The following is a 12,708-nucleotide window of genomic DNA, read 5'->3' on the forward strand; positions in this document are numbered from 1 at the left end:
TGCTGCTGTGAGTCTTCTTTAAACTATTATTAATTAGCCTTTAAGAGGTTTTCGCATTTTCATACCATCGAATTTCTGGATGTGGCTGATGTGCACTGTCCCTCTTCTGACTTGTCTGCCCTCTTCTCTGCCAGATGATGGAATATAAAGATTCGCAGTCTACTTTGAAGCCTCATTATAGCAATAACCTGCCAGCCTCAGGTCCTTGACCTCGTGGTGAGGGACCTGGAAGTAGCAAATGATGGAGTTTTTAGGGCTTTGCTAATGAAGGAAGGAAACCAGGAAACAGGGACCAGAGTAAACAAACGGAATAGCGGAAATACTCGCAAACCTAATAGAGTTACTAATTCTTCCCCAGTTTGAATGGTGTTCTTTCCTGCACTCCTAGGCTGCAGAACACCCCCCTCATTTTGGCAGTTATCACAGTGTTGTGAACAGCTGTTTCCTCAGCGGTCCTCCCCACTCAATTTTATATTCCTTAAGGGCAGCACGCTCCGTATCTACAAGGACTAATCTTACATTAAAAGTCTGCATGCGTGAATGAAGGGTTGAGTGAGAAAAATGCCAGTGAGCAACAGGAAAATAATTTATGGTACAGGTAGGCATCACGAATCTGTGATTCCATGCTATCTCAACCCGGGTGTTTAATTGGAAGAGCAGTGGAGTGCCGTATACAGCAGCAGAATTCTAGTTTCCCGAATATAGGTTTGCGGCTCACAGTGGCTGTTTATGTGCTCAGGGGCTGAGGCTGGGCATGGGTCCAGTAAGTCTAAAGCCAGCGACAATCAGACGGTAGGGCTGGGCTGGAGCTAGTGGCTGAGAAGTAGGCTTTCTAAGTGAAGAGAATGTCTAGTCTGCTGATCTAAAAGAAAAAAACTTAGTGAACCAAGTGCGCACCAGACTGATATATTTAATACCACTTAGTGGTTGGCTTCGAGTTTTTCATGATGCCAGTCATCAGGAAGACTTACAACACAATGCTTATAAAACTATAAGACATCTAGCCCAAAGATCCCTCCCCAGTCAAGGAAACTTTCGGTAATAGCTCTACAATAATTCAAACAACAGCATTCAATTGGCTTAAACAAACTGGATTTATTATCGCACATAACAAGTCTGGAAGGTAGAGAGGCTACGTGCCTCGTTAACTCGGTGGCTCCATGATGTTATCAGGACCAAGATTTTTTGAATCTTTGTGTTCTGTCGTTCTCAATATATGGATCTCATACTCCAGCTGGTTTCCTTGCAGTACCTCAAACTCTCACAATATCAAGGTAAAGTCCAGAAAAGAAACCAGACTTCTTTACTGTATCTCTTGTTGAGAACAATTTCTCTGATATGCTTCCCAGTGGATTTCCCCCACATTGGCTAAATTTGTATCATATATTCTCACCTAATCCAAGTACTGCCAAGAATGTGACCACTGTGATTAATTAGATCAATCATAATTCTGCCTCAGGAGCTGAGAATTGGGCCCACCTCCTGAAAACCAAGGCAGTATAGAGAAGGTTATGTGAATAAAATCATGTTTCTGTTGGAAAGGAGGAATGGGGGCACTGGTGTTGGTGACTGGTGGTGGAATAGGCAAGCAGTATTAGCTGTTATACCCTACACCATCCCCATATTTGGAATAAAATGAAATACTTTTTAAAAGCATTTTTAAGAGCTCCATTCCTTACATTATTAATTCACATTAGACATAGATAAATTTCCAGATCTAACCATCATAAAAGGCATTTGATACACAGCTTATATTCAGTATTTGTATTCAGAACAAGTACATTAATTGTACATGATGACATATTGACTTATAAATCAGAATTGTGTTAAGTTTGGCTATTAATAATGCCATACATCACCGATCTTCATGACTGCATAGTAAAATGACACTACAGTTTCTGAATTTGAACTGTCAGAGGCTAACACATGTATAATAGTGTAGAGGTCTGAAGCTCAACCTTAAATAGTTCCAGAACAGGGCAGGAATCTTAAATTCCTAACTCTGGAGATCAGTAGTTTATGCTACCTAAACTTGTCTGTAAAGTATATAACACTCACTGGTCCCAGGCTTATTTTTGCAGCTTTTTAAATAACAGTTGGCAGTTTAAATTTGTTTCTTCATCACAATCTGTTCATTTCCAGAATAAGCATAGTTTAACGTTTTCTGTCTTAATGTTTACTCTCTATTCTTATCACTGTTCACGTAGAAGAAACTTGATATGGAAAAAAAAGAGCAGACTTAGAGAGAGACTCTGCCTTTTACTGGAATATGTGAATTTGGACAAATCACTTTACTTTTTAGTCACCCCACTACCTTATATGCAAAATGGGATGATACTTACTTTGCAGGTTTGTGGTGAGATTAAATTACACAAAGCAGGTAAAGTCCTGGCAACTATTTAGGCTGTCAATAAAAAGTAGACGTCATTGATAGCAATGTCCAACTGCTTCCCAGTCTTCTAAAGCTTAATCTTGATAACTCAAAAAGCATATATTGAATATTCATTTACCGAGCAAAATGTGAAAACCTAAGGATTCATAGGTAAAGTTTAATCCAAATTCCTCAAAAAACTAACATCAAGTCAGAGAGACAAATCTAAATTCATAATTACAATACAACAGGAGAAATGCTACTCCAGAAATAAAGAAGAAAATGTGCCAGCAGCATGGAAGTACAGCAGTTAGCTCTGGAGGGGAAGTCAGGGGAAGCTCTTCATGACATTGCATTTCAACTTAATCTTGAAGGAGAAACAAATTTGACTTTGTGAAGAAGGAAGAAATAAAGGGCCAGAGGGTTCAGTACCTGTATGACTAAAAGTTACAAAAGTTGCCTGGTATATTTGAGGAAAGCAGTGTCATGTGGTAGAACTACAGTTTTAATTGGCATGGAGAGGAGGAATAGGAAAAGTGGCTGGAAAGCCAGCTTGATGGGGCACACTAGGGGGTTCTAATATACTGGCAATATTATTTTTTTCTAGATATGGTGGTTCATTTCTTATCCTTCCAACTGTGCATATACATTTTAATACTTTTTGCATGTATGACATGCATGAGATGCAGCACAATAAAAAAGTTAAAACATCTCAAAAGATAGGTTGGTGCCAATTTATAAATAACTTTATTTATCAAGATAAGGAATTTATCCTGAAGGCAAGAAGAAGGCAAAATAGGTTTTTAAGGAGAAACTTCTCAGCTCTGTGTTTCAGGAAGATAGAATTGAGCAGCATTTGTAGAGGTAGACCGCAGTCTGGGCAGGGATAACAAAGGCCTGGTCCAGATGACTAGGTGTGAGGAGGGCTCAGAGAGGGGAACAAAGGTTTGGTTGAAGTGGAAAAGACAGGCTTTGATGATTCATTGAAAGTGATGAGCAAGGGGTTATTAGGCGAGTGCTTGCATTTATGGATCAGGAAATTCCTTTAACCTTTAATGAATAGTAAAAAACATAGTTTCCTGAAGGAAATGAGCTCCAATTCTAGTCCCCAAAGTCTCTCATGTAGCCCCGATTCTACCAGAACTTTCTTTGAGTCTATGAGCCACCCCCTTCATCTTTCCAATAAATTCACTTTTTGTCATTGTTGTATGAGGTACTTTGGATAAGGTTTTGTTACCTGCAACAAAAAGAGTCCTGAACAATACAGTAGTGAATAGATTCCACTCATAAAATTCCCAGGGAACAGAAAATTTTTATCAAAACTCAGGCTTCATAGGTGAAGAAAGAGTTTTGCTACTGTTAAAAAAAACTACTGCCAGGAGACCCCCAATACCGGTGAAAGGGTTGGGAGGTAGGTGCCTAGAGAATTTTCAAGGTGAGGAGAAGTTTTTCCATTCCAAGTCTCCAAGGCCAAACACACTCAACCCTCCCCACACCCCAAATGTGTCTTCTCTCTTGTGAAAATCTAAGTTCCCGGAATCCTAATCCATATCTGAACAATGATTAGTAACAGGCCAACGTTTTCCAGTCTTACACAGTAATTAAACAAGAGTGTGTGTATAGTTGCGAAGTCTTGAATTACAAGCTAGACGTGATTTTTCTTCTCAAATTAACCTTCTCACCACCACCGAGGTTAGGCTAGCCATCTCTACCCGGTGTCCTTTCTGTGACTGTTATTGAGTTCCCATTGGCCACTGATATTTGCAAGGGTTTCACTTGGATTGGTTGCACTAAGACACACTGAAGCCAACAAAGATGGGAGCTGAACAAGTAGAGAATTCCTGAGGAAAGAATGACGATGTTGAAGATGAAAATGACTACAACACTTGATATTTATTATGAAATTTACAGTTCTTAAATGGGCTTAACAAATGAGAGTATGGTCTAGGAAGCTAAAGTGCAGATTACTCTGTCAATCCCATTCTTTACTCCACCCACCCTGTGCCTTTCTACAATCTATCTTACACTTTCTCTCTCAATCTCCAAGACATGGTTCTTACAGTATGTACAGGGGCAATGGATTCTATGTTTTCTATAAAGTCAAAATTCTAACATTGTAGAGTAGGAGCAGCTGCAATGAGCAAATGAGATATCATTGCACCAAATCCATGTCCAAAAATTAACAGTACTCAAGGGAAATATTTGAAACCCACAAATATAATTGTTCTGAATTCAGGACCTACCCCCCAAACTCACAGAGACCCCAAAACACTCACCAGATAAGAAAAACAGTGTGGTGCTGAATGAAAGGATGAAAGAGGGGTAGAGAAAGGCGATTTTCGCGTCCTTGTAAAAGTTAGTTACTTTCAAAACATGCAGAGAGTGCAGCAGTAGTGCAAGGAACACACAGAGACCTGTTACTCAGAAAAAAAGGGGGTGGGGCAACAACCCATCTAGTTAGCTTAGTCTATGGCCTTCAGGTTAATTCCCAAGACCTTAAGTTGCCTTTTTAACTCCCCACACACTATTTCTTTCCTTTTGTTGTCATTGTATTACCTTTTTCCTTTACAGTCCCTGAACAGTTTTTAAGAGGCTATGCCCAGTGGACAACCACCCCAGCCCAGAACCAGAATGATTGAAGGAATCCTCTTTCTTTCATCCCTTACCTACAATGAAGAAGGTGATTGTGAAGACAAAATACTGTTTCCGGGTATCAGGAAGGGAACGAGGGAAGGCCAGGAGTATAAAGCTCAGGAAGAAGGAGAGAAGGAGGGCGCTGATCATGAAAATTCGACCAAATATATAGCAGTCTGAATTGGGTAGGCAGAGGGGAGAAAGGCCAGGAGCTCCCTCTAGGGCCCCCCTTTTTCTGGGTCTGAATCCCCAGAATACTAAAGAAGCGGTGCAGAGACTTTAAGGTAGGAACCAATGACAACTGGTGGGAAGCTTAGGGATGGAGGGAGAAGTAAGGTGCAAAAAGATCCAGAATAGTGATTCTAGCTGGGCTGGTATCCCTAGAGAGGCCTGATCCCCTGGCTCATTCTGAAATGAGCCAATGTTACTGATGGGAATATAACTGCTTCCTTCAGGTGTACTGGGGCAGGAAAGGAGGCTGAAAATTCTGGAAAGGGACAGGGCTGGAGCAGAGCCCTCCCTTTCAAGGCCAGAACTTACTTGATTTTGATGGTAGAATCCAACATTTGATCTCACCACTGCATATTGCAAAGAGGGCGCTGAACAGGACTTGGGAATTGCTTGGGATTTCTATCCTCACCCAGGGAGAAAGGCTGAAGGCCCACCACAGAAGGGCAGAACCAGTGAAAGTACAGATGAGGATAAGAATGCAATATGGTTTAACTATCCCACATTTCACACAAAAGGGTGCTGACTGAAAAAAAAAAAAGGCGGGGGGGGGGGGGGGAGGAGGCACAGAGTTAGATTTCCTCAGTTTCTTTGGGATTTCTGTCCATTCTTAAACACCCATATAAGTCCAACCTCCTTGTCTTTTCTCATACTCAGCTTGCAGAGCTCTCCCTCCTCATCTCCTAACCAAATCCTCTCCAGGTCACAGACTGACCCTGTGTCCCTCACCAGCAAGAACTGAGATCTTTCTCCTTGATCTATACGTCTTCTCTGAACCACTTGTACACAACCGTCCACAGCCTTGTATTGTTACTATGCTTTTCCTGGGTGTCCGGGTATCCTGTCTCATCACCTACACTAGAAGTCCCTGGAAAACAACAGCCCAACTTGTTAATCTCCCACCACATTTAGCGTAGTGCTTTACATGTAACAGGATCTCAGTGAATATCTGTTAACAGAATGGAAAAAAAACATAGCATATACCAAATACATTCCCTAGTGATGTCAAGAGAAGTAACAATTTTCTGATGCTCTGCAGCCTCAACGTTCCCCTCCATCATCACTCCCCTCAAATCACAGCCCCCTTCCCCTCTTCTCTCACTGTTAATGATCCCAGCTTACCTTTTCTCTTATTTCTTCTTTTAATATTTCTGTGTCAGCTTTCATCTTTTGATTATACTTTGTTTTCTACAGCACTTTTTAACACAGAGGCCTATCCTAGCCTTCTCTTCAAGAGTAGAACCTTGTGGTGCCTTCCTGTCTCCTCATTGGCAGAAACATTTAGTGACATCATAAGTATGTGAACTATACATCCCAACAAAAATGTGAGATCCTATCCTGCTGGCCCTGTTTTTAAAAAATATGTCATCTCCCAACCCCCTCCACCCAGCAAGGCCTTTGTTTTCTTTGATACATGTGTGCCTCAAAAGTTATGGCTTGTGTCCTTAGTTCTAACTTCTAATACAGAATAAGCAAGAGTACTGTATTCTCGTACAAGACTAAAGGACACTTGAGAGAGAAAATGGGATAATCAGGGAAATAACTGGGAAGATTTAAATGGAAATCCGTTTTGTGTTAAGGGTACAGTGGTTCATACTACACCCTTCAATTCCTTCACCAGAATGATATTAAGACACGTAATGCCTTTTGATCTCAACCTTTTGTCTAACACACTGCTTGGCAATGGTGGACATTCTGCATGTTTGTTGATGAAGGAATTAGCAAATAAATGAATAAATGGAAGTGAGACAAAAAAGCAGAGGGTTGCTAGGAACGCCTGTTTAAAATTTTCTTAAATGTAAGCTCTGGGAATGCAGGGATCCTATTTGTCTCTTCTATTCATGTATGACTTCTGGCACAAGGCAGGTGCTAAATAAATATTTGTGGAATTGATGACTAATTCAGGAACAAAAGGATCATCCTTAGGACAGAGGGTTGGCATATCTGTCAGTTTCCCTCAACTGACTTTTTTTGTTGTATGTGCACTATATACCAACATATTCCTAGGATAAACTAGGATGTTAGAGTGTGCAATAGTAATACATTTCCAGCTTAGCACTATAGGTTTATGTGTCAATCAGTTAAACTATTAAAAGAGGATAGCATGATAACGCTATTGGCTGGGAAGAGAAGGACTATTTATGAAACCAGAGGTAACTCAACAAGGTAAAGACTGCTTTTGACAATCATGTGCACATGGAAACCGAGCCCTGAGACTTAGGAAGAGTAGATATTGCAAGACAATATCTTTAAGTCTCAAGGTTGGTGGGGTCCCCATTGAGAAGAGCACCATACTTTCTCCTGAGCTTTGAACTGACCCCAGAAAACAAAGTATGCAGGCAAATAGATTTCTGTTGATGTCAAAAAAGGAATAAAGGGAAACTATAAATATATTTAGCAAGCAAATTGTTTACTGTAAACAGTGGGTCACTTACTCTTTCCCTTATAGACAACTTCTCAGTCTACACATTAAAAAAATGAATTAATTAATTACTCCACGTTCACTTGAAGGCACACACTCCCTTAATATAAGATGACAGTTCCTTGTTTAAAATGACTTGGAAAAGGAATCAAGTAGGAGAAGCTAGAGACAGAGAACCTCGATTCAAATCCTAGTTTTGTCACTTACTTTTTGGCTAAGTCACTTCTCATAGTGAGAGATTGCTGCTAAATTTGCTGAATGTAATAGAAATATTGCACTCATATAAAGAAAAGAAAGTGAAATAAAAGAAAAAGAGTTCTTATCTCTAAGCATACAAACTGAAGAAGTTAGGGTGAAATGATATGTCTAGATTTTACTTTCACTCCCACCTCCAACCGCCTACCCCCAACACAAAAATAGTACTGGTAAGACAGAGGAAACAAGATTGGTAACATGTTAATGATCGTAAGATCGATTACATGGGAGTTCTTTATCTAATTACGCCAACTTCATTATGTTTGAAAATTTCCATAATAATATGTTTAGAAATATAAATTTGACATCTCAGTCACCTAAAAGGCTAGAAGCTAATTTCTTTTTCTTTTGTAAACGCTCTGCTCACATGACTGAAAATGCTACCTGCTCTCTATTATATTCAATTATGCTCACTGATACATTTTTAAAATTCTATGACTTTTCTGGGTCTCTCAGATATAAACTCCACAAGAGATTGACTGTTTTGTTCATTTACACTTATCTTTTATTAAACACAGTAAGTGGTCAGAGAATATTGTTTATGTATTATTTCAATTAAAAAAAACTACCCCTGTAGGATTGCTATAGAACTAGACTGAGAAAATAAATGTAAAAGTATTTTAAAAAAAAGAAGCCCTGTATAAATTCTACTTCAAGCCATCATCATAATTATTATTGGAAATTTGAATCCTTTGCTCCATTTTTAAACATCATACCAAAATTTGACACTAAGCATTGCTCCATGGAGATTCCTATTATCTCATTAAGAAAATTAAGTAACTTAAAGAAGTGACTAGAAAGAAACTAAGTGTTTTAAAGAATCTCCTAGGACAGTATAAAAATTTATACACCAGGTAGTTTGTATTCTTGCCCAAATTTAAAATCTAGCAGCACACAGGCCGAATGAGCTATCGTTGCGCATATTTGAAACTATATGCTTGGATTCGGAATACTTGAAAGTCAACTGGGTCACAGGAGGCCGATGATACAAATGCATTTTGGGTTCAAATACTGCTTTCTGAAGTTATCCAAATATTACATTTAAAAAACGTCAAAGACATTCAATAAGAGGTGTACCTTGGGGGTAGATTGTCTTCTAACTCGTGAAAGATTACCACCAAACTAAAGAGCACTAAGCAAATGTGCTCTGGAAGCCCACAGGAATTCTGGATGCTCACACACTCTGAGATAGCCTGCAACGGCTTCGTGGTCCTCCCACATTCACCCCCTTCCCAGGCTCAGAGAGCAAGCCTCCCTCCGACGCCCCGAGGAGAAGCATCCCGGAGAGAGACAAATGGAAAGGCTCTGGGACCCACGCAGCAGCAGAAGTCTCTCCCGCCCACTCTGCCCACTGAAAGTCCTCCTTGGAATGCTCGAGGAGGTCGGAGTCTCCCGAGTGTCTGCACTTTTCGCGGTCGTCTTGAAAGTATCCGCCCCCGTTTCCGCTAGCAGAGCACCTTTCGCGTCTTCAGGATTGGTGGCCAGGTGGCGTCTGCAGCTGACCACAGTCCGCCTTTGTGCGCAAGATGCAGTTGCGGGACTCCGGGAAGGATGGAGGTACTTGGACCTTTACTACCGGAGAAAAACTCTGAATATTCTTGCGTAGGCCATGTAATGGACGACCGGAAAGGGAATATAGGAGCTCAGTGGCGCAATCGGACAGCGCGCGGTACTTATATGGCAGTATGTGTGCGAGTGATGCCGAGGTTGTGAGTTCGACCCTCACCTGGAGCATTATTTTCCAATCGGAGATAGCATCCCTTGAAGAGACCCTTTCCCTTTGCTTTCCTGTCTACTACACCATCTTTGATGTGTTTGAATTTGTCCTATAGCATTTATTCTTACCGCTCCCTTAGCGCCAATTAGCGTCAAGCAATTACCGACTGAATGAATCTTTTGTGCTGCAGTGGGTTAGTTTCTCTAATTCTTTATCCCCACCTTGTCTTGCAAGCTGATCTCAAATAAAGAACATTTCCTGACCTCCCCCCCCACCCCCCGGCTCACTTTGCTCTTTTTTTGTTTTTTTCATTTAAAAAAAATTTTTATTGGAGTATAGTTGCTTTACAACGTTGTGTTAGTTTCAGCTGTACGGCAAAGTGAATCAGCAATACGTATACATATATCGCCTCTTTTTTAGATTTCCTTCCCATTTAGGTCACCACAGAGCATTGAATAGAGTTCCCTGTGCTATACAGTAGGTTATTATTTATCTATTTTATACATAGTAGTGTATATATGTCAATCCCAATCTCCCAATTCATCCCACCCCCTCCCCCTTGTATCCATCCATATCTTTGTTCTCTACATCTGTGTCTCTATTTCTGCTTTGCAAATAAGTTAATCTGTACCATTTTTCTAAATTCCACATTTAAGCAATATTATACGATATTTGTTTTTCTCTTTCTGACTTTAAGTTCAAGTTAAGTGGAGTTAATTGCTGGATCTAGACATAGTGGTCACAGAGGGTGGTGTGACTAAAATTACAATTGCTAGTAGTATTGTATACAATAACTCAGGGTGTGGCAATGGGAGTAATTGGCTAAGGAAGCATTCAGGACAGGATTACTGATAGAGAAAAGTCAGTGAGGAAGTAGGAGTTTGGAAGTGTGACTGCATAATTTAACCGATTATTAAAATCATCAGTTAAACATAGAAGTTCACATCAAGATAGTCACTTTGCTCTTATGACCATCATTCCTCAGGGATCCCCTGGTGCGTACTTAGAAATCGCTAAGTAACTTCCCAGAGGTGATGAGCATTGAACTCCATTAGAGGGAATCAAAAGTGGGAACTTGCATGGAATTCCTGCTTGATTAAATCTCTGGTTTTGGGGGAAACTAAAATACTGTTTTCTGAAAAGAGAGTCACCTGTAGTATTTTTCCCATTTAATTTCACCCTGATGAACTAACAGCCATGCAGCTTTTATCAACTGAGAAACAAAACCTGGCATCCTCATATGATCCAACTGTCTGGGCCTGGAAAAGGATGAGTGATAATGAGGTCCAGAAACCAGAAATCTGTAGAACAACATTACAGGAAAAAGCATATTGTTGTGAGTGGGGTAGATAGGAAGTAGGTAGTGATTTTGACTTAAAAATATGCTCCCCCCTCCACAATGACGCAAGGAGTCTGCCTGGTCATACATCTTATCACGTGCCTCCTTACTTCACCCCAAGAGGGTGAATTGAGCTAAGTAATTTAGAGTACTTTTCCTAGCTGTAAATATTATCCCATACTTGAAAGCATGTATGTCCCACCCAAGACAAGTCACAGAAGGTGCATGGAATAAAGCTGGGTCCAGAGAACTCTCTCTTGAGGTCTGGATTCCTAAATATGTCCTGCATGTACCAGGACATTGTCCAGTTGCAGAGTCATCTCTTTGGGAAAGGTAGGGAGGTCCCATCCAGAAAAGCACCAGATAATAAAGTGGACACTTTATCACTTCATAGCTCCTGCTAAGCCACCAGAGTATCTTGGAAGCTGTCAAAGTATATATTTAGGCTATATGCAGTATTTTGTATCATACTAGACATTTTGTTTTATTTAATATGATTTTAATTCCTTAGATTTAAAAACTTAACCATTGCACCCATTGAAACATAAACTGAAGCACATTAAAATTTACAAGGGTTTATTTGAGCAAGCACCCATTCAAATTAGGGAGTGCCAAACAAAAAGTGGTTAGGAGGCTCTGCAGGCAGAAGCTAGAGGGAAGACTTCTGTAGATATGTCAGAAGCAAAGCAAAGCAATTATTTGATTGGCTATAGCTTAAGACTGCTTTATGTGGGAAAGCCTAGCTGGCTCATTGTGATAAGCTGTTCTTAAATTTCATTTTCTCAGATTCCAGTTTTGGTTTGCTTACCTAATCCACCAAGGCATTTAGAGCCACCTCAGTCTAATGGTCTCCTTGTTTAATTACTTTAACAAAGTCCTACCAAATTGTGCTTTCCTTTTACAGAATAGTATAAAAACATACAGTAAACATACATTGTAAACTTAGTAAAATAAAATTGGGCTTTATAAAATTAGAAACTTACATGAAAAGAGTAAATATGGTGTCTTAGTTGGTTTGGGCTGCTATAACAGAAATACATAGACTGCGTGGCTTGTAAAAAAACCCAACATTTATTTCTCACAGTGCTGGAGGCTGGAAAGACCAAGGTTAAGACACCAGCTGATCAGGTGTCTGGTGAGAGCCTTCTGGTTTTGCTGACTTCCTACATGGTGGAAGGGGCAAGCAAGCTCTCTGGGGCCTTAAAAAAATTTTTTTTATTGGGGTGTAGTTGATTTACAATGTTGTGTTAGTTTCTGCTGTACAGTGAAGTGAATCAGTTATACTCTGGGGCCTTGTAAATGAAGGCACAAATCCCATTCATGAAGGCTCTGCCCTCATTAGCTAATCATCTCCCAAAGGCCCCACCTCCTAATACCATCACCCTGACCATTAGATTTTCAAAATATAAATTTTAGGGGGGCACAAATATTCAGACCGTAGCACATAGAAAACAAACTATTTCTACTAATATATATTTTCAAATGCTTTTTTTTTTGAGAAAAAAGAAAAATGTAGTCAGAGCATAATATAGTCAGAAAATAATGAAAATGAGATATCTTAAAGTTTATATGGTTCTGTCAAGGCTCCACTTAGGTTTCAATTCTAATCCTTAAAACTTCTATAATTACAGAGAATAAAATAAATATATGCACCACGGCCTTCTTTTTTTCCTAAGTGTCATCACTTGCTCTAGATTTGTTCCCCACCACTGTGCCCTTGTCTTGGGTGTTGTAGAATGGTA

General features: G+C 39.9%; 1 non-coding gene across 1 annotated transcript; it reads left to right on the plus strand.

Annotated features, from left to right (window-relative positions):
- The first annotated feature begins 9,551 nt into the window (after positions 1-9,551).
- TRNAI-UAU lies at positions 9,552-9,644 on the plus strand. The gene is made up of 2 exons: positions 9,552-9,588; positions 9,609-9,644. It is a non-coding gene; the product is annotated as a tRNA-Ile (tRNA).
- Positions 9,645-12,708: the final 3,064 nt, after the last annotated feature.

The sequence above is a fragment of the Balaenoptera musculus genome, chromosome 11 (genome assembly GCF_009873245.2).
Source record: "Balaenoptera musculus isolate JJ_BM4_2016_0621 chromosome 11, mBalMus1.pri.v3, whole genome shotgun sequence".
Classification (NCBI taxonomy): Eukaryota; Metazoa; Chordata; class Mammalia; order Artiodactyla; family Balaenopteridae; genus Balaenoptera; species Balaenoptera musculus.